This window comes from Aptenodytes patagonicus, chromosome 10, assembly GCF_965638725.1.
Source record: "Aptenodytes patagonicus chromosome 10, bAptPat1.pri.cur, whole genome shotgun sequence".
NCBI classification, from domain to species: Eukaryota; Metazoa; Chordata; class Aves; order Sphenisciformes; family Spheniscidae; genus Aptenodytes; species Aptenodytes patagonicus.
Genome location: NC_134958.1, coordinates 1,646,606 through 1,664,868, shown reverse-complemented (window position 1 = coordinate 1,664,868; position 18,263 = coordinate 1,646,606). Strand labels below are relative to the sequence as shown.

At 46.3% G+C, this 18,263-nt stretch overlaps 1 protein-coding gene across 3 annotated transcripts in view; it reads left to right on the top strand.

Moving 5' to 3' along the window:
- The window catches only part of MAPK6 (mitogen-activated protein kinase 6), a 61,115-nt gene that overhangs the window by 18,438 nt on the left and 24,414 nt on the right, over positions 1–18,263 (top strand). Inside the window, exon 1 of one of the 3 annotated variants that reach the window (XM_076347759.1) lies at positions 10,284–10,462. The exons of 1 other annotated variant lie outside the window; for it this stretch is intronic. The gene's annotated coding sequence lies outside the window, so the exon portion shown is untranslated. Of the gene's footprint in view, positions 1–10,283; positions 10,463–10,948; positions 11,181–18,263 lie in introns of those variants that run through there. One more of the 3 variants, XM_076347758.1, reaches the window with a different exon arrangement.

The following is an 18,263-nucleotide window of genomic DNA, read 5'->3' as shown; positions in this document are numbered from 1 at the left end:
GATATGCAGTCTTTCCTACAGAAGTATCAGCATCAAAAGCATGGGGAAAATAAAGATATATTTCACTTACATATACTGCTTAAGTGAATAGCATAACTGAGGTATCAAAGCAACTTTTGAGTGGAGAATCTGAGTACTCTCTTGATTCTGATTCAGCAACCTGTTTAAGCATATGCTTATCTCTGCTATAGATCTGCCTGGTTAAAAAATAAGAGAGAGAACTGAAATGTAGTAGCCAAATCTCCAGTGCTGATTTAAGGCTTTTCTTCCCTCTGTGGTTTTCTTCTGTCTGTGGTTTATAGAAAAAAACCAAGCTGAGAGCAGCTTCTGGCTGTTCTGGCAGCCCTGAATGGAGGCCGAAAGGCGCAGAACGGCCTTTTATCCAGGGAGGAGAGCAGCAGATCCAACACATGGGGGGGAAGAGTTGTTCCCACATTCTCCAGGGCTTGCAATGGTGTTTGTCAAGCAAGGTTTGTCAAGCTGCAGTCCTGCTCAGGGAGCCAGGGGAGCTATTCCTGACATCAGGCATCCCATCCAAGTGCTATTGTGTCCTATGTTTTTAGCATTGCTGAGCTTATAACAGATAAGGAGAATAGGCTGCTAAAAAGAGTAAGTGAAGTAGGCTCCCAGCTTGCATTACAACAGAGAGGGAAGGCACAAGATCATGGCTGGAGCACGGGCAGACCGCAGGGTCGTCAACCCACAGAGTGGCCACAAAGCGGGGGGAGCAGAAAGCTCGTCAAGCGCACATGCAAGTGTTGGAAAGGTTTATGGTCCTTATTCCCAGTGGGCAGCAAGCAGATGTGGTAATTAAGGCAAAGAACCTCATCGTCACATACAGGGATTTACGTTCAGAAATGCTGACAGCTCAGGAACAGGTTTGATGGTTCAAGCGATTAGATACACAGAGCTGCTGGGCTGCACCGAGTATGGTCTGCTGCTCAGACAAGCAGGGCTGGGCTCCTGACCCGCCTGTTCTCTCTCTGCCTTAGTCCTTCCCCCTGGAGCCCCCAGCTGCTGTTTTCCTCACCAGCCTGAAACCCCGTGCCCAGCCTACAAGAGAGATTTGAATTTTGAGCAAACCTGCGCTAAGGTAGGTAGTTTGGGCAGAGATTCTGTAAAAGCCTGTGGTTTCAGCAGTTTTGCTTTGAGTTTTGGGTGGAAACCTGCACTCAAAGCGAGGCTCACATGCTGCAAAAGAACCAGGCAGAAGTGTTCGCACAAACTTCTGAAAGTTAAAGTTTCAGATTTGTTCAGCCCCAGAACACCCTCTTTTCAGTTCCCAGGGTGCTGGAGTGTAAAGGTGTCTCTTGGCAAGAGCGGAGGCAGCGTGCATCCTTCTGCTTCTCACCGTTCTCCCTCTCCAGCCTTACCTCCAGGAGGTTTTATCTGAGGGGCTTCTGGCTGGCATCTGGCTGGATCATTCCACCAGTGAGGGCACCCTAACCTTGTCCTCTGTGCGTGGCAGTGAGACCCCACAGCGCACGCTGCCTGGCTGCCTGGTAATGCATTGACTGTCAGCTCTCGCGGGGTGGCCCCGGCTGAGGAGATGGGGGTGACAGGACCTGCTGCTCAGCCTCTGGAGGGGTGGTGGAGGAGAGAGGCAGGACAGACCGGAGGTGATCCTGCTGGGGGGGTTCAAATCTGACGGCCTGCTGAAGACCAGGGGAATTGCATGGCTGGGTGCTTTAACGGCAAAAAGGGTGGGAGCCTGGGATTTCAGCCCCAAACTTCCCTCTGATTGTGGGAGCTGTGAACAGTAAAGGCAGACATCTGAGAAGCACGGGAACGGTCAACCCTCGTTAGTGGGGATGACGATACAGAGTGGTAGCATGGCAGTCCTGCTGCTTATCTGTACAGTCCTGCAGACTTTTTGGCCCTTTTGGTTGTGCGTGTTGAATATAGTGGTTGAACCTTAGAGACTCTTGACCTGCTTCTCTTTGGCTGTGGGCCTGTTGCTGGTTCCCAGCTAGTTACTGGTCCTGCTGCGTGGGTAGTATCTGGGCTCCTATCAAGCCCAGATTTAGAGAGGGCTGTGTATCTTTGAGCTGAATCTTTATTTCAACGCTAACCCACTGGCAGGTCACAGATGTAGTTTTATTTCCCTTCCCTTGTCCTATAGTCCTGGTTGGATGCCTTGGCTGCATGCTGGAGGATTTCCCCGTGTCCTGTGAAGGATGAGGTTGTGGCTGTGCCCTTTATTCTATGACAAGTTCAGTATCTTTTGGAAGTGCCTGGGCTGAAATTTGTGAGTAAGGAAAGAAGGGACCCAAGTGCAGGTGGTGGGCTACCAGCCCTCCCTCACTTCCCTGCCTTCCCAGCGCCAAGGGAGAAGCAGTACTGGTCTTAGGACTCAGTGCAACGTCTGAATTCATGTAATAGCTCTGTCCTGTAATGGGTTAAATGAAGAGCCAACTATTAATACTACAAAATGTTGGGGGAGCCAGTTTGATTTGAGATCCAAATGTGTGGCATGTTTCTAATTGTCATTGTGTGTGTCCATCCCTAAAGCCACCCCCTCTCCAAATACACAAATGGAGCATCTAGAAGAAAGGAGCTCTGTGACTTCTCAAGCTGCGGACAGACACTGCTCCATTTGTCCTCCTCCAGCATGCTCTCCATGCTGGAGCTGGAAGTCATTAACTGGCATGTTTCCACCTAATTTGGACTCTGATCTAAGCTTATTATGGCAGAGTTTTCTCTTTGGATCTGTGCAGTGCTGGTTTTGCTGCTGCTCTGATGAAAGAATAGCTGTTTGGTGGCTTAAACACTACCTCTTTGCTTCCAATATGCCCTTGTGACCTGCTCAGAAGATATGGACTTAATAAGGCAGGATCGTAGATACTTACGGTCCCACCTGTGCGGTGGGAAGGAAGCGTGTGCCTGTTCAAATGGGAAGCTTTCTGGGATACAGGAAATCTGCTCTCTAACAGGCAGTGCTGGAAGGCCCTGGCAGTATATACGAGCCATATGTAACCTGGAGCATTATTAAGTATATTTCTTGTCCCATGGGACAAAATGAGGAAATGAGCCCCATTCATCTTTGCGATCAGTGAGATTTTGTCTGAGCAAGTCGGGTAGGACTCAAGATGTTGACTAGCCTTCTGGCAAAAGCATAGATTGAAATAAAAAAGTGTAATATTGCACCAACTCTGCCTGTAGTGAGCTCAGTAGATGGGGACAAAAGGTTTTAAGAGTAGGATGTCGAAAGCAAATCTGTGACTGGGTGGTCCTAGAGAGATTTAATTGAGGGATATCTTAACTGTTTATCCTTTCCCAGGGGTAAGGAGAGTCATGAATAAACCAATGATTGACAGTTAATGGCTGCATTCAGTTCTGTCCCTTATCTCACCATGAGAAATGGTTATTGAACAAAGCCCTATCCAGCCTGGGTGTATAAACATATTAAACTTTCCATTTGAACTTGATAGGCTGATCTAAAGTATTCTGTAAGTATACAGGTACATACCACTAGTGATAGCATCTGGTTCAAAAAGGAAAAAATACCGCATCATTCAGGCTATTGTAATAATCACTGAGGGTAGCTACAGTTTCCCTGAGAATAGGGAAGAGGGACCTGCCCATGCCGGACTTGGCCAGCCCTGAGAATAGCTACTGTTTTGTTTTACTGCAAGAACATGTGTATAAAGGATTTTTATGGCACTTTAAGCTGCCTGATCCTCATGCACAATACAACCTCTGTTGAATTTTTTCCCTTTCTTCTTTCCCTTTCCTCTTTCCCCTGTTCCCCCTCCCTGTAACAGCTGTTTGTTCTAGAGTTTGAGCTCCTGACAGAGGTTTTGCTACCTTCACCAGCATTAGGCACTGTTCATTTACAGGGTCAAGACTGAGCCAGCTACAGTGAGGATGTGGCAGGAATATTTCCATGTTTGGGGTGGTGTCTCTGTCGTGGATGTTATGCTTTTAGCCTCTGAATAAACACATCTAAACCTCTTGGGTCAAGTCACTAGGCAGCAGGGCGAATTGCTCCTTACAGATTTACCTCTCATGGTTGGGCATGTACAGCAGGCACTAACACCATCTCTTATGTGCAACAACCTATCTTCAGAGAACTTGTAGGACTGTATAAGGATGGTCGTGTAACAGCTGCCCTGTTACAGCTTCCTCCCAGCTGTGACCTTAAGGCTAAATGTTTTACCGTCCAAGTTGCTGAAATTACTTTAGCTGGGCCAAGGAAGGGCTGTAAGGGAGGCTGAGCAGGTAACACAGGTAGAGCAGAGAGCTGGGTTTCTCAAGCAGTATCTCAGCCTGCTTTAGCATCTCTGTTGAAAGTATGAGAGCTGCTGGTGCTGAAGGCAAAATAACGAGAGTTCAGCCACAAGGGAGATGCCAGCCAAGAGAGTATCCCATAGATAGCTCCACTGACAACTCCTTCATGCTGGGCTGGCAAAAGGCTGAGGACTCGCCGGGTGGCCAGCACCCAGCAGGCAGAGCACTCCATGCAGGTGGCAGTGCTGAGGCCCAGGTGCCAAATCTGCAGCACTGTCAGCCTCGGTGGTGGGTGCTCCAGGCTGAGGTACTTGGCCTGGCAGTAGCAGCAGCTCTCGTAAGTAGAAGTGCTAACTGGACATCAAGAGAGCCGAGGGCTATATCGCTTTTCTTTTGTATTTCTTCTGCTGAGCCTTGCAGACTGGTACTGGACACCTCTTAATGAGCATGCAAATGGGCAGCCCAAAACCTGTCTCATGTCCAGAAGCATGGGGCAGCTTAGGGCCCTTTGTTACCTTGTGCCTGGCAGAGCTTGGCCAGGACATGGCATGTACTTTGTTCCCTGTGTCCCTCAGGTGCTGCCCAGGGCCCCTGGGAGCACAAGCTCCAAAGAGAAGCCAGGGCACAAGGGGGAGAGAGGGACCTGCCCATGCCGGACTTGGCCAGCCCTGGTGAAACTGTGGGGCCCTCCAGGGAGCTGTGGACTCTGAGCTGTGAGAGCTTGTTCCCGTAAGTTGACCTAATCTCTCCTTGGCTGTCCTGGTTGTGCTGTGACTAGTGTGTGCAGGTTGCAGGCAGAGGGCTGACTTCTGAGTAAGAGTGGGGGTTTTGTTTGTTTGTTTTGGCTTTTTTCTTTCTCCTAGTGCAGCACTGTCAAGTCTGGGCCAGCTAGCAGGGCTGTAACAGCCTTTCTGCAGGAGGCTGCGCAGTCTACTTGCACTGAAGGAAAAGTGCGTTTTATTTCGGTTGTTTTTTTAATGAAAAGAAAAATCTTTTCCTTTTTTTTCTGGATCAGTGCTCTTTGTGAGAACATTAAACTGGCTTATTTTGCCTTACCCAGCTCTTTCCACAAAACACTTTTCTATACTTGTCTCTTTTAACAACTTCTCTTGCTGAAGTGAAGCATCCTAATTACAAAATAGCTCTGGGCTGCTGGCGCAGGCTTGGCAAAGCCATGCAGCCCTCCTGAGATGGGTACCTGTGCAGGGCAATGCCACCACGTGTGAAGCTCCTCTGGAGAAGAGGCAGGAAGGGAGATCTGGTGCTCTGCTTGGTTTGTGCCCCGAGAGTAGGGGCCTGAATGAGGCTTCCTTTTGTGGGCTTGCTAGCAAGAGTGAATAGTGCGGCGTGGGCTTGTCAGCACAGCCAGGCTGCATATTATGACAGGTGGAGGAGAGAGAATTGTGGGTGTGGAGAAGTGTGGGTGTAGAGAAACTACTCAGTGGAGGGGTGAGGTTGGAAGGAGTGGATAGGGAAGAGCCAGAGGCGTAGGTGTCAATTAGGATACTGGTGAGGTGGCTCCTGCCCATGTGCTGCTCTGGCATCATGCATGACCTTCTGGGCAAACCCTCTCTGTGGGGTCGTTGGAGTGAGGAGGGGTCTCCCAGAGCATCTCACCCTCTGAAACCCTCAGGAATTTATCACAAGGTGCTGGAGCTCCGTGGAACGACAGCCCTGGTGTCTCCAGTGTCACAGTTCCTGACCAGCAGCAATGGGTACAAATTTGTGCCCTGTCTCGCTGCAGGCACAACTGAACGTGTAACGGCATCCAAGTATGTGCCACCCATGTCACTCGGCCTCAGAGACCTCTGAGGTGACAGTGGTGCTGGACTTGCTGGTGCTGCCCAACTGTGCTACCGACTGCTGGGCATGGCTGTATCCAGGGAGCTCTGTCAGGAACACATGTTGTGTCACGGTGGGGTGGCCCCTGTGGTCCCATAGCCATCTGGTTCTGCAGCGGGCATCTGCCCTTGCTCTCCTTGGCAGCATATATCTCCTCTTCCTCCCCAGCCCTCGGAGCCACAGCTCTTCTGAGTGTGCTGGAGCAGCAAGATCCCTAGGTGATGGCCGGCAGAGCCCCTTACATCAGGCAGCACCGCAGACAGGCTGTGGGGGGGGGGTGTGAGTCGGGGAAGCCGAGCATCCTTGGAGGAGGAACAGGTGGTCCTGGCATTATCTGCCCCCTCTCACTGTATATAGTGCCCAGTAGAGACAAGGAAGAAATGAAAGTTGCTTTTTCCCCATCTGCTTCTTTAAATGTAGGTGCCATGTAACTCAATCCCGAACCTCAAGGAGGTGTGCTGAAAATATGGGAGTCCACAGCGAGGTCACTCATGGGTCACGAAGCAGCAAAATACGGTCTGTGCCACCACGGGGCAGGGAAGGAGGTTAATGTTTCACGGTATAGTTAGCTGAGCGGAGTAGCTCTGTCAGTGTTTCACTTGGTAGAAATTATTTATTGACAAGGAGGGTTTCCAGGCTGTTCCAAGGAAAATTCGTTGGGAAACTGTTGGGATTTCTTCCAAGTTAAGAGAAACTATTTGGATCATGAGTTGAAAACTGACCCAGGGATGCACACTCCTGTCAATCAGTTACATTTAGGAAAGAAAAGATTAAAAAACTCTGACGCAGAGCCAAGCACTTAAAAGGCAGAAGTCTTTGCATCGATTCCAGTGGTAAAATGTCAAGCCTTGTGATTTCCTGGACCAAGTGCAGAGAAATGAAAAATATGAATAGGCCAAATACTGAGATCCTCATTACAGAAAAGGGCCACTTGAGGGTACCTAAGATCTGGCCTCTCATCAGGGAGATACAATAATTGAGGAAGCTCTCATTGCAGTCCTCGGCCATAGCCTTGTGCTCAGCATCCTCAGCAGCCTTCTTTTTCCTCATCTGCCAGCTTTCTTTTTGTTTCCATTCCAATTAAAAAAAAAGAAGACGAAACTACCTGCTCTATTTTTAATCCTATTGGTCTGTAGATAAACTGCATGTTAGATGATTCATAGATATTTATCACTTCATAAAGTTTAGACTATAAAAAGCCTACCCCTCTTTTTTGACTGATAAACAACTACGTAAGCCTTGCTGCTGTTACTCGAAATCGAAGTTAGACACAGCACTTCTGAGAGCATTTGTTAGTTCCTCAAGTGGGCCATGTGGCCTTTGCAGAGCCAGAGGGGAAACTTTGTCCACTTGTGTGGCCTTCAGGAAGCACGACTGCCCGGTTTCATCTAGAAAGACCAAGCTATGGAACCCATCTGATTAAGGAAAAGTTGGGCATGGGTGCAGGCTGTGTTTGACCATGCCAGGGGCTGGGCCCAGCAGTCTGCATCTGGTGGTCGTACCTTTAAACCCTAGTGCGGCTAATTAAATTAGAATTTGCATGTGATGAGGGTTTGGGGTTTTTGGTGCCAGCGTGGCTCTTCACACTGACCCCTCTGTTCCTCGGGCAAGTGCAGCAGCCAGCCTTGCAGTGAACCTTCTATGTCCGTGATTTGCTCTGTGACCGTGGTGGGGGCCTGATACTTGGTTATAAGAGCAAGGAATGAACGGTGTGATACCTCCTGAGTTAGGAGTTAGGTTACTTCTCTTGAAATGAGACTCACCAACGGAGCTAACTGCCACTGACCAGTCTTTGAATTTTGTACTCAATCCTTCTCTTAATTGGCACGTCTTCTCCAAGGTGAATGGAAGTTACCCCCAAATCCACAGGAGAGCAATTTCAGCACAAAAGTGCACCCAAGGGCACTCGAGAAATTAGTGGTAGCCTCCTTGGGCAGGATTTCCTTGTTAATATTGTATTTCAGAAACAAAAAGAATTGGGTGAATTTGCCTTTTTTTTTTTTTTTTCTTTTTAACTAAGAGCATAGGCTGGAATGGCGTGGCGTTTGGGCAGACATTGGACAAAGCCTGAAAAAGCCTTGACCTAAAAGGTACTTGTCAACAGAGGCTGGAGCCTCTTCTGAACCAAGACCATGGATTTGGATTAAACTAGCAACTTCTGACACTGGAAGAAAAGCAAATCTGAGCCTGGGCTTCTGGGCCTCCTCAAACTTTGTACATCGATCTGGTTGCCACCAAGCCCAGCTGGAAATTGATGGTTGCCCATAAAGACAGTATAAAAGCTGTTGCAATGTGGTATTTTATGGAAGCTATTAAAGCTGTCAGCTGACCCAATCTGTACCTGAAAATGTTTATCTTCTATCACACATTCACCTTCAATTAACAATTCAGTGGTTGCAAAGACTTTTTAACCTTTGTCCGCAGTTTTTCTTCTGATTTAAAATGATACATTAGCCTTCTCTCCTTGTTAATGTGTATTACTATGCTTCATGCAGTTGCTTTTTAAAATGCAGACTAAAAGGAAGGAGGGAATAGTAGCGAGACCCCTTTGGCTTGCTAACCTTTTCAGGCTACTGAAGATGAATGGGAAAACTGGAGGCTGCTCTGCAGATTATTTTAGCAATTGTACATGAATGCTTTGAAATCTGGACAACTGCTTGCACAAGGAGGATTTTGGTTCTGAAATAGTATGTGTGTATGTAGCGTGGAGGAGGATGTACAAGGAGGAAGGGAGTGAGTTTGACTTATCTTAAAGCATGTTTGGTACTACTAGCATAGAGAGCAGCAAATATTTTGCATTCCAGTGGACCAGACCCAACCCCTTCACATAGAAAGAGAGGTTTGCTACTTTAGGGACTCTTCTGCTTCTTCCAGCATTTTTCCTCAACTCTTCTGTGGCCAGTGACACAACTCAGCATCCAAGCTGGTTGAAGACTGAGCTCTCCGATTGCTGAGATACTAGTGAGGGTATCTCAGCTTTGGGAGTGCAAATGGTCTTCAACCTCACGGTAATCAGATGATACTTGTTGGGCCTGGAGCTGTCACTAGAGGCTGACACAGAAGCTCAAGGAACTGGAGGACGGCTTCCGCCTCCGCATGTGACTGGGAGCGTGTGAGTCCCAGCTGGGAGTGCTAACGGGGTAGATGGCTAATTCCAGCCTCGTGTACCTGTCCTACCCACAAGGCAGCAGCGGTGGTGGAGCTGGAGGGAGGGCTCTACCGGGGATTAAAGCCAGTGTGGCAGGTCTGTTCTTCCAGCACTCCCAAAATCCAAGGAAGAAGAGCCCAACCTCTCCTGCGTTAGTGTAATTACTAATACAGAGAAGAGGGTATCTTCCTGCAGACCCTTGTCATCTACTCCTGTGAGCAGTCTAGATCAATACTCCCCATTCCTCCAACGCGCCCAGGGGTCTGATTTTGCTTTACATACAAACCTTTTGTAGCAAGTTATGAAGACCAGTTTTAAATGGTCACTCTACTGGGACACTGACAATGGATATGGAGAAGATCTGACGAGTGGTGTTTTCTGCAATGTATTAATAACACAAATCCTGTTGTACAGGATGCAGCAAATAAAACCTCCATATCAGTCAGCTAAAAGTAATATCAACATTAACTTAGGCTGTTTGCAAACTTGATCTTGAAGGATTAGGCTAATGAAATGAAGGGGGGGGTAATGTTTGAATAGGAAAAAGTAGAACATTTCTGATGAAGAATTTAATCTGGTGTGCTGAGAACTGATGTTACTGCATGAGTTTGGCATCTCTTAATGGTTGTATTTTGTATACCTCGTATTTTCATGCCAAGCACTAAGCTGAATGCTTCTCTGTGGATTTGTTCTGTTACAAACTATTTGTTATTTAGCCTCATGGCCATTTCTGGAGTCTGCGTCTGTATTTCTGGTTAAATGGTTGTTTGTTACCTTTATAGAGTTATATAGCCAACAAGGCAATGCTCAGCTAGGGCTGTCATAGTAACACTCTTTCTGCTAACAAGGAGGAGTTGTACAGAATTAAAAAGAAAAACCCAACCCCCAAAAAACTAGCATGTGAGAGGTGTGTTTATATTGAATTGTTGGATAAAGTTGTGCAACCCTATATGCAACCAAGCGTGGTCAGGCTGCCTCTCCTGCCAGGGATGCCACCCACATCTGTCTGGGTTATGCCTGCATCAGCTGTTTCCTCCAGCCCTCCACCTTGTGCTGAGCCTGCTGTTGCTGGGTGTTGCTGCTTTACCTCCTGAAGCTCCACCAGCCTCCCCAGGGCTGAGGCTCTGCTCCTCGCAACACCTCCTCCTGCAGGCAGCCGCTCCTGCTCCTCCTCAGGTGCCGCAGGTCTCCTGAGCCTGCCCAGAGACCCGGATGGGCCAAGATAATGGAACAAGCCTGGAGGTAAGTAAGCCCTGATTAAAGAAATGGTTTTTATCAACGTGTCTGTAGATAAATGGCAAAGTACAGCAGCGATTCAGCAACTCCCTGTGAGGAACTGCCACGTGAGGCTCCTGCGGGTGGCTCTTTGCAGGAAGCGCAGAAGCTTGCTGGAAATACACTGAAATCCAAAAAATACCACGTACAGACCTAGAGCACTGGTTGCTGGATCATTTTGTTCATTAGGTAATGGCTGCTTCTGACAGTAGAAACAGAATTTAACTTGCAATAGTAAAACCAGGATAATTTCTAGACTTCTTCGGGGACCAGTTTGCCCACTTTTATTCATGAGGTAATGAAAACAAACCTTCCCACTCTGTAGCTCCTAATGCTCTTTCTCTATTGGTGGCCTATTTTTCTGCTTAAGGACAGGGAGGGACTGTTGAGTCACACGCAATCTCATGCCTGTCTCCTCCTCTCATTTAAATATTAATATGATGAATTATTACTAGAGTAACAGCTGTGCACTACTCATATCACAGCAACATAACCTTCCCCTCCTCATCGGAGCACAGCTATTCCTGACTCGCGTTTTCTGGTTGACCTTCTCACTTCTTCTGGATGACTTTTTAAAAATTACTTCATTAGTTCTGGTGTGGTATCATTAGGATAACTGTTTGTTCTGTTCTTTCTGCTTAAATATTAATGATACTGAGGAATTCAAAAGATAGCTTCAGTAATGGTAAGTTAAATGTCTGTGTGTATTCTCCTGTGAGATCTGTTTGTTTAGAGAGAAAGAAGTATAAAGGATTAAGATCAGTCTAACTAACACTTAAAAACATCTCTCTCCTCGAGCATTACCAAAATAATAATATATTGTCTCTTATATAAATAAAATCATTGTAGTCAGCTAGTGTTTCTAGATAATTCAGAGGAATACCTAACATTGTACCTAGAAGTACTAATGCATTGCATTCTCTGTAGATAAAGTATTATAAGAGAGACTGCTAATAAAATCATGAGACAACTCTGGATAGACTGCTGAAAATAAATATTTGGCATCAAACAAAGAAGGGGAGGGAATACAAAGGAAAGATAAAACACCATGAGTTAGCTCAGTAAGGTTGGAAATACCAAGGTGAAGCATTCCCAGGCAGATTTGGAAATGTTAGTAGATGTTAAGTTTTGTGGGTAAAGGTGGTCCTCTGCTGAGCACCTTTTTGCCTTGTTCTTGTGTTTGTGCGTGCGTGTGTGTGGTTTACAAACCCACAGGTTTTTTTCTCCTTGAAAATGTCACTCCTTGGAGTACTTTCACGCTGCAGAAGGGGCGGCTGGGTTTGTTGGTTTCTGGACCACTGTTGTGGAGAACTTAATGCCAGCTGGAGTGTTTAGAAATAAGGTTTACTGGATTCGCTCAATTGCTCATATTTAGCATTGGATGAAACTTTTAACTCCCTGCTCTTGTTACTTAGGGAGAAAAAAAAATCTGAAATGCTCTTACAAAGATTTTAAAACGCAATGTCCATATTTTGATTTGAAGTTTTTCATTTTAAAATTTTGTTTTAGTAAATAAGTTTTCTTAAAGTCAAACAAAATGCTTTCCATTTGAATAAAATATTTTTATTGCTTTGTTGGGTTTTTTTAAATAGCTCCTAAATATAATGGGGAACCTAAAAAATTAATCCCAATTTATAAATGATGCCCTTCTTTTCCCACTCCTGAAGAATGAGTAGAAACTTTTTTCCCCAGTCAGCCTTAGCAGTGACGAGAGAAAGGGAGGCGGGAGGCTTCTACTGCCTGAGAACTCTTCCCATTCAAAATCAGTGTCTAACCCCATGCCTGGTTAGGGGTTGGGGAGAAGAAAGAGTGAAAAGAGAATACTGCAGAATGTGTTTCTAAGTCATTGACTGCTCTGATGTAACGCTAAAAGTAGTGCTGTTACTTCTTGACTACTTTTTCCACTCTGCTTTTTTCTGAAGAAGTACTTAGTGGAAACAAAGAGCCCGATCCTGACTGTTTGCAATTCCCACTGTAGTCAACAAGAGTAAACTCATGAATTGAGACATGCTCGGTACCACCTATATACATATCGATATGTTGGGTTTTTTCCCCTCTGTGTTCTGTTACTCCTAAAGTTTGTGGGAGTTGCAAATTTTTTTTTTCTCAACTTACCATTCGCATCAGGGATTTTTCGATTCTCGTGCAGGTTACTGTATTGCAAATTATTTGGCAAAAATGCTGCTTTTATAAAAAGCCTTGATAAACTGGTAGTGTGTTGCCCAGATAAAATCTCATTTCAAATAGTCCCTTCAGATGATTATCTGCAGTGACTGCAAATGAACCTCGTAGCAATCTCGTAACAACCGTCCTCGTGGACGGAAGAGAAACCTGCTGTCAGAACTACAAATAATTTACGTAACCCAATTTAAAGCTCTAACAAAATGTTCCCTTGTTAAGAGGATTGTTATACTTAACGTGTGAGATGAAAATACTTTCTGAAGGTCAGGAATGCACAGAAGATAGATTAGATCTCTCGAAAAGACAAAAAATAGGTTTTTACCAGAAATTTTTCCTCTGTCAGACATTCAACTTGGCATTCTCGGAAGCTTATATAAGCACAGCTTTACTCCTGCAAATGCTGTGTTTGCTCTGCAGAGGGAGAGGAGCCTCGGAGCTTCAGCTCTGCACATGGAAAAATATAACTGAAGGTAGACTGGGGACTCAGGCTTTTTTTTGCCACCACTGGCAGCATAAATGAAAGTTTGTTTTAAAGAACACAAGGGCAGATTTGGGGATGCATTTCCTAGATTCTGCCTGCTGCAGCTGCCAGCATTACGCTGAAGGACCCCAGGCAGTTTGTGTACCTGCTGCAGGTGAGATAGCCACTCCGCGGCGGTGGGGTGCCCAGCGGCCAGCGCGGGGCCAGCCCGGCCAAGGACCCGCAGGTGGCGGCAGCGTGGGAGCAGCTGGGCTTGCTGATGCCCTGCGGTATTAACCTGTGCGAGCAGGAATGACGGGACTGAGCTGTCCCTTTTCGAGGTCTTCTGCTCGTGACCATAGCTTGGTAAAGGTCCTGGGAACTGACCTGGCTGCCGCTGAATGATGGAGGGGTGAGACAGACTCTGCTGAGGCTGGAGATGGGGGCTCCGAGAAGTACCTCTAACCCAGGCAAGGCACTGGGGCACTGAGTCGTGCACTCCTGGTGTTCAGTGACCTGGTTGCTTATGCTCAGTCGGGAGTTAATGCTGTCTTTGTAAAACTGTCAGAGCCACAAAACCTGAATTTGACGTGTCGGAAAACAGCTTTGTGAGATCCAGCTTTTCATAATAGAATCTGTGGGGTGGGGCAGGTCTTGAAATGCTTTTCACATAGGATACAGTGGAAATAAAAAGAAATTACAGCCTCTGTAACCATTGGAAAGTCAGGCTAATGTTGCTGTTGTCCCCATCCCCTGTGCACAGTTACATGTGGTTTCTGTCCATCCCTCCAACCAGCCAAAACCTGAGATTAGAGAGAAGCTGATGATGAAGACTATTTAAACACTTATGTCCTCACCTCCTTCACTGTTGCATTCCCTTAATTCCTGGGGTCCCTCCCTGTAACCCCGGGTCTCCTGCCCCGCAGCCCCGCTAACGGCAGCTGCAGCAAGGGGGCGTGGGGTCTGTGCCCAGGACACAGGGGAAGCAGCAGGGTTTGGGTGGTAGGAGAGGCTGCGTGACTGCGCGTCGGAGCAAAGTAATAGGAAGAAACTTTGTCCTGGAGAGTGGGATATTTTCCTACAGGAAATGTCCTCTTCCTTTCCACTGCTGAGAGCTTTTTCCCAAAATACCTTTGCGAAGGGGAAGAGAAGCTTGAATAGGGCCCTCCGCATCCCAGCAGCGAGTGTCTGGTGCCCCTGTGGGGCCTCCCTGTGTCCCCCCCCAGCAACCTCTCACCAACCCACAGGGAGGACACTGACAGGCCCGTATCTTTCTCAGAAACTCTCTGGTCCACTCTTTTTTCCTCCCTAATGCATTCCTGTGTAGGAACACTCTTTTACCACCACCTCCCCTGACAGCTAGCGGCTTTCCAGCCCCGGGGATGTCAGGAGAAGGCTACTTGGAGAGGCGACGCAGCCCGTTAGCTTTCTGGGTACCTTCTGCTGCGGGAGGAGAAGGTGTGAATGTGCCTGTTCCTTTGCCCAGGCAGAGGAGTGGTGATGGAGAGAGGCTGTATGTGCGGGGAGCAGTGGCATAGCAAAGCAGAACATAGCACTTGCAGCCCCTGGGTGACTCGGGCAAGGCTGGGAAGCTCTCGTGTTGGGATTGCCTTCGTCTCAGTGCCTGCCTCGGTTTCAACAGACCATGACTTTGCTGACGGCTAATTCTTTGGATGGCAAGATTTTTGTGCCAGGTATATTTCCAAATCTGAACTTTGCTGGAACGTTTTGCTTAAATATTTTGTCATTTACAAGAACCGGGGTGGAGGAGAGCATTGATCTTGCCCTGCTTAAAAACAGACAAACAAAAAAAAGTTATTAAAAGGCTCTTGCCTCTTCCAGAAGAGGGGGGCACTCTTGAAATCCAGAATCAAAGATGCGTGTTTTATATCGGTGGAAAATCTCTTGATGTCTGTGCACTGGAGACCTCAGGTTTTGCAGACTGGATAGATGTGGTAGCAGATAAATTCCCACGCTGTCTGTCGGTCCTGGGTGTGCTCCAGCCCAGTCAGCTTCTGAACAGAAATTTTCCTGTGACTGCATCTATGGGCTGCTGCAGGCTGTGTTGGGTTTGGGCACCTTAATTAAATATAAGTGGACTGTTCCTCCCATGCACTGCTTTTAGTGGCTCCTGTTGGCTCCAATTAAGAAGCTGGAGGTAGCTACCTGACTCACGTGCAGAAGAAACAAGGACCAAATAGGTAGGAAATTTTTAAGGAGTAGGTTGAGAGAAAAATCTTGTAAAAATGAGATTTGAACTGGAAAGGAGGAAAGAAAATAGAAACTGGGAAATGGGAGGAGACTTGGAGAAACTAGGTGAGCAGCTGAAAGGGAGTGGAGAGGCTGGTGTGGAGGGTGTGCAAACACAGCTACTCGGGGTGTACAAGCATAGCTATTTGGGGGCTTCTGGTGCTGGGGAAAATCAGAACTGCCTGGACAAAGCCTAGAATAACTTGCAGAAATTGAGAGCTCAGAGCTTTGGGGATCTGCACTTGGTGCAATAAGTACCAATCACTTTGAAAAGTGGGTTGAAAAGTTGAACAGTGGAATAAAGTACCAATCCCTTGCCAAATTCAGTTCTAGCAATCTTAAATTGTGCACCTGCTATTAAGGACTACTGTGACCTTGATCGTTGTGACTCAGTTCAGGAAAGTGGAAATGATAATATCCTGACATTCTTGCAGATTGTAGAAATTAATTTAATGGGTATTTGCAGAGCCCTTAAACCCTGGTGGTTCTGTCCTCAGACCGGGGCAATGTGTGATGAATAAGACACAGTGCAGTACACTGATTTTATTTTTTTCTTGGTATCCATTTACTGGCAATCAGGTGAGCACTATCTGTCTTGTGCAATGAATGAAGCAGAGCACTGAGCACTTCTGAGGAGAAAAAGGAGTATCTGCTCATGCAGTAAAGCTGTATCAGAGCAGATAGAGCTTGTTCTGATTACTGTGATTGTCATGTCACATGGAGTTCCCTTCGAAGGTCAGAGAAGTTTACTAGCTGACATTAAGGCCCATATTCCCATGTTCTCCTGCTATCTGAAACATTAGAGCAATCAGAAAGATAAATCATCTTGTTCCTCTGTGTGAAAAGGTTCAAAAGTTTCCATTACTACCCTGCTGTTTCACTTGATTTCGGCAGTTACCACAGGTTCTTGGTTGAAGTTTTCCTACTTGACAACAGCTTGTTCAAGCCTTGCCACTGATTTACCATCGCTTAGCAATGATTACATTTGTACTGTTTTCTAACAAATATCACTGGACCTAGGATGATAAACATGGGGTACAGGGTAGTACTTTGATCACAAATTGTACATGTAGTCCTTGAATCATTTTTACTACAAGCAAATTAATTGCCTTAATTATTTAAACAGGGATATTATCACAAACCATAATAATCTCGCTTTACTCTGTACTTCTAGGAAGTATTTAGGTAGTCCATGCAGCTGTGGAAATACCAGCTCGGGTAGTCTGTCAGGAAAAAATAAACAGCTGACATCTTGAAACCTTTGCTGGGCTGAAGGGAAAACCACCGACTTGGTTTTGATGAATATTGCACTGTCTTGTGAAGTCTTTGTGAAGCATCTCTGACAGACAGGCTTGAGAGTGTTAAGTCCTCCCTGGAGTTGCCCTTGGAGCAGGATGGTTTGGGCAGTGGTAATGAGACTCCTAGTCCAGCCCTGGCAGGATGGTTCGACTCTGAAAGCAAGGGCTGAGACTTGTGTCCATCCTTGATTTCTGGGCTATACCTTTTCCAAGACAGCGAGAGAGGCTGGCTGTCCTAGAAAAGTTAATAGCAAGGAAAAGCTGAGAGGTTTGTGAGCTGCAGTCTTACCCCTCTGGGCCACCATTTCAAGACACAGACTACCAGGAAGAGTTTGCCCACTGTTGTCTGGTGGCTGAAGCCTGATTCTTCATTGCTTTGGGTGGCCAAGTGAGATCTCCCACTGCGCAGCCTGACCTTGTCACAAATAGTCTCCCACTACTGAACACGAGTGAATGGATTTGTGCACCTAACTTCTGTGATAATGGATGCAAGGGAACAGAAGAAGGTCTTTCAGCTGGTTTGTGGTGCTGTGAGCCACTGGGGACATCAGATTACAGATAGGAAGCATGTGGTAGCTCTTGCTGTCATCCAGGGCAATGCTAGGCTAGGTCGCGGAGCACACGTGAACGCTATGATCATGTTGGAGTCTGTTGAATTGCAGCAATCATGAGAACTAAGTTTTGCATTTAGAGTTGCTCCAAAGGTTGAAACTCCTCTTCTTTGAATCATCTTGATTGCTTTTGTTTTAGGAGTGTCCAGATTAAACAATAAGAAGAAATTTGAGATAATGGTTAGAAACTTTGTTTACAAAAATAGGTTTATCAGCAAATTATTATTTTTTTTTTTAACTGAGACTTAAATAGTTCTCCAGTGTTTCATAAAACACAAAGAATGAGGGAGGAATACCTTTTCCCCTGTCACGAAATATAGCATTAGATGTATGTGGTATCTCTTAAGTTTTGGTTTAACAGCTTTTGACCGAATGTGATTGAAAACTGTTTAGAGATATGCTGGAGATAAGAGAATGCTGATGCACTAAAAAGCAGAAGGTTTCTCTACCTCTTTAACCTTTCTTAGTTCCAACTCACTTGCAAAGTAAATCTCACTATTAAGATCGTGAAAGAACCTCTAGGCATAACTATACAGTGAAATGTTTACCTATACAAGATAACTTTCTGGTTTTAGGACTGCTGCTTAGTGATTTCTCAGCACTGGGGTATCCTACGGAGGTATTTCTGAGAAGCAGTCTGCGTGAGCCGTGCACAAGAAGAGTGTGTCTCTGTGGAGGAGGCTATCCAGTGGTGCAGTGAATAGGCATGTGAGACACATGTCCTCGTAGGTCAAGAAGCAAAAAAGATATACAGGATTTCTTTCCAAGTGCAGAAAAGAATGAAGTCTGGGTTTACAATTTTAGGGGTTTTTTTATGCTTGTGGTCATTAAGGACAATTGGATCTCCTGCACTGGAGCTTTCATTGAGCTCTGCAATGGCTGACAGCCTTGTCCACCTTCTCTTGTACCCTTCTCTCCTGCATACACACAGTGTGCGAACACCCACTAACAAGTGGATTTGCTTTTAC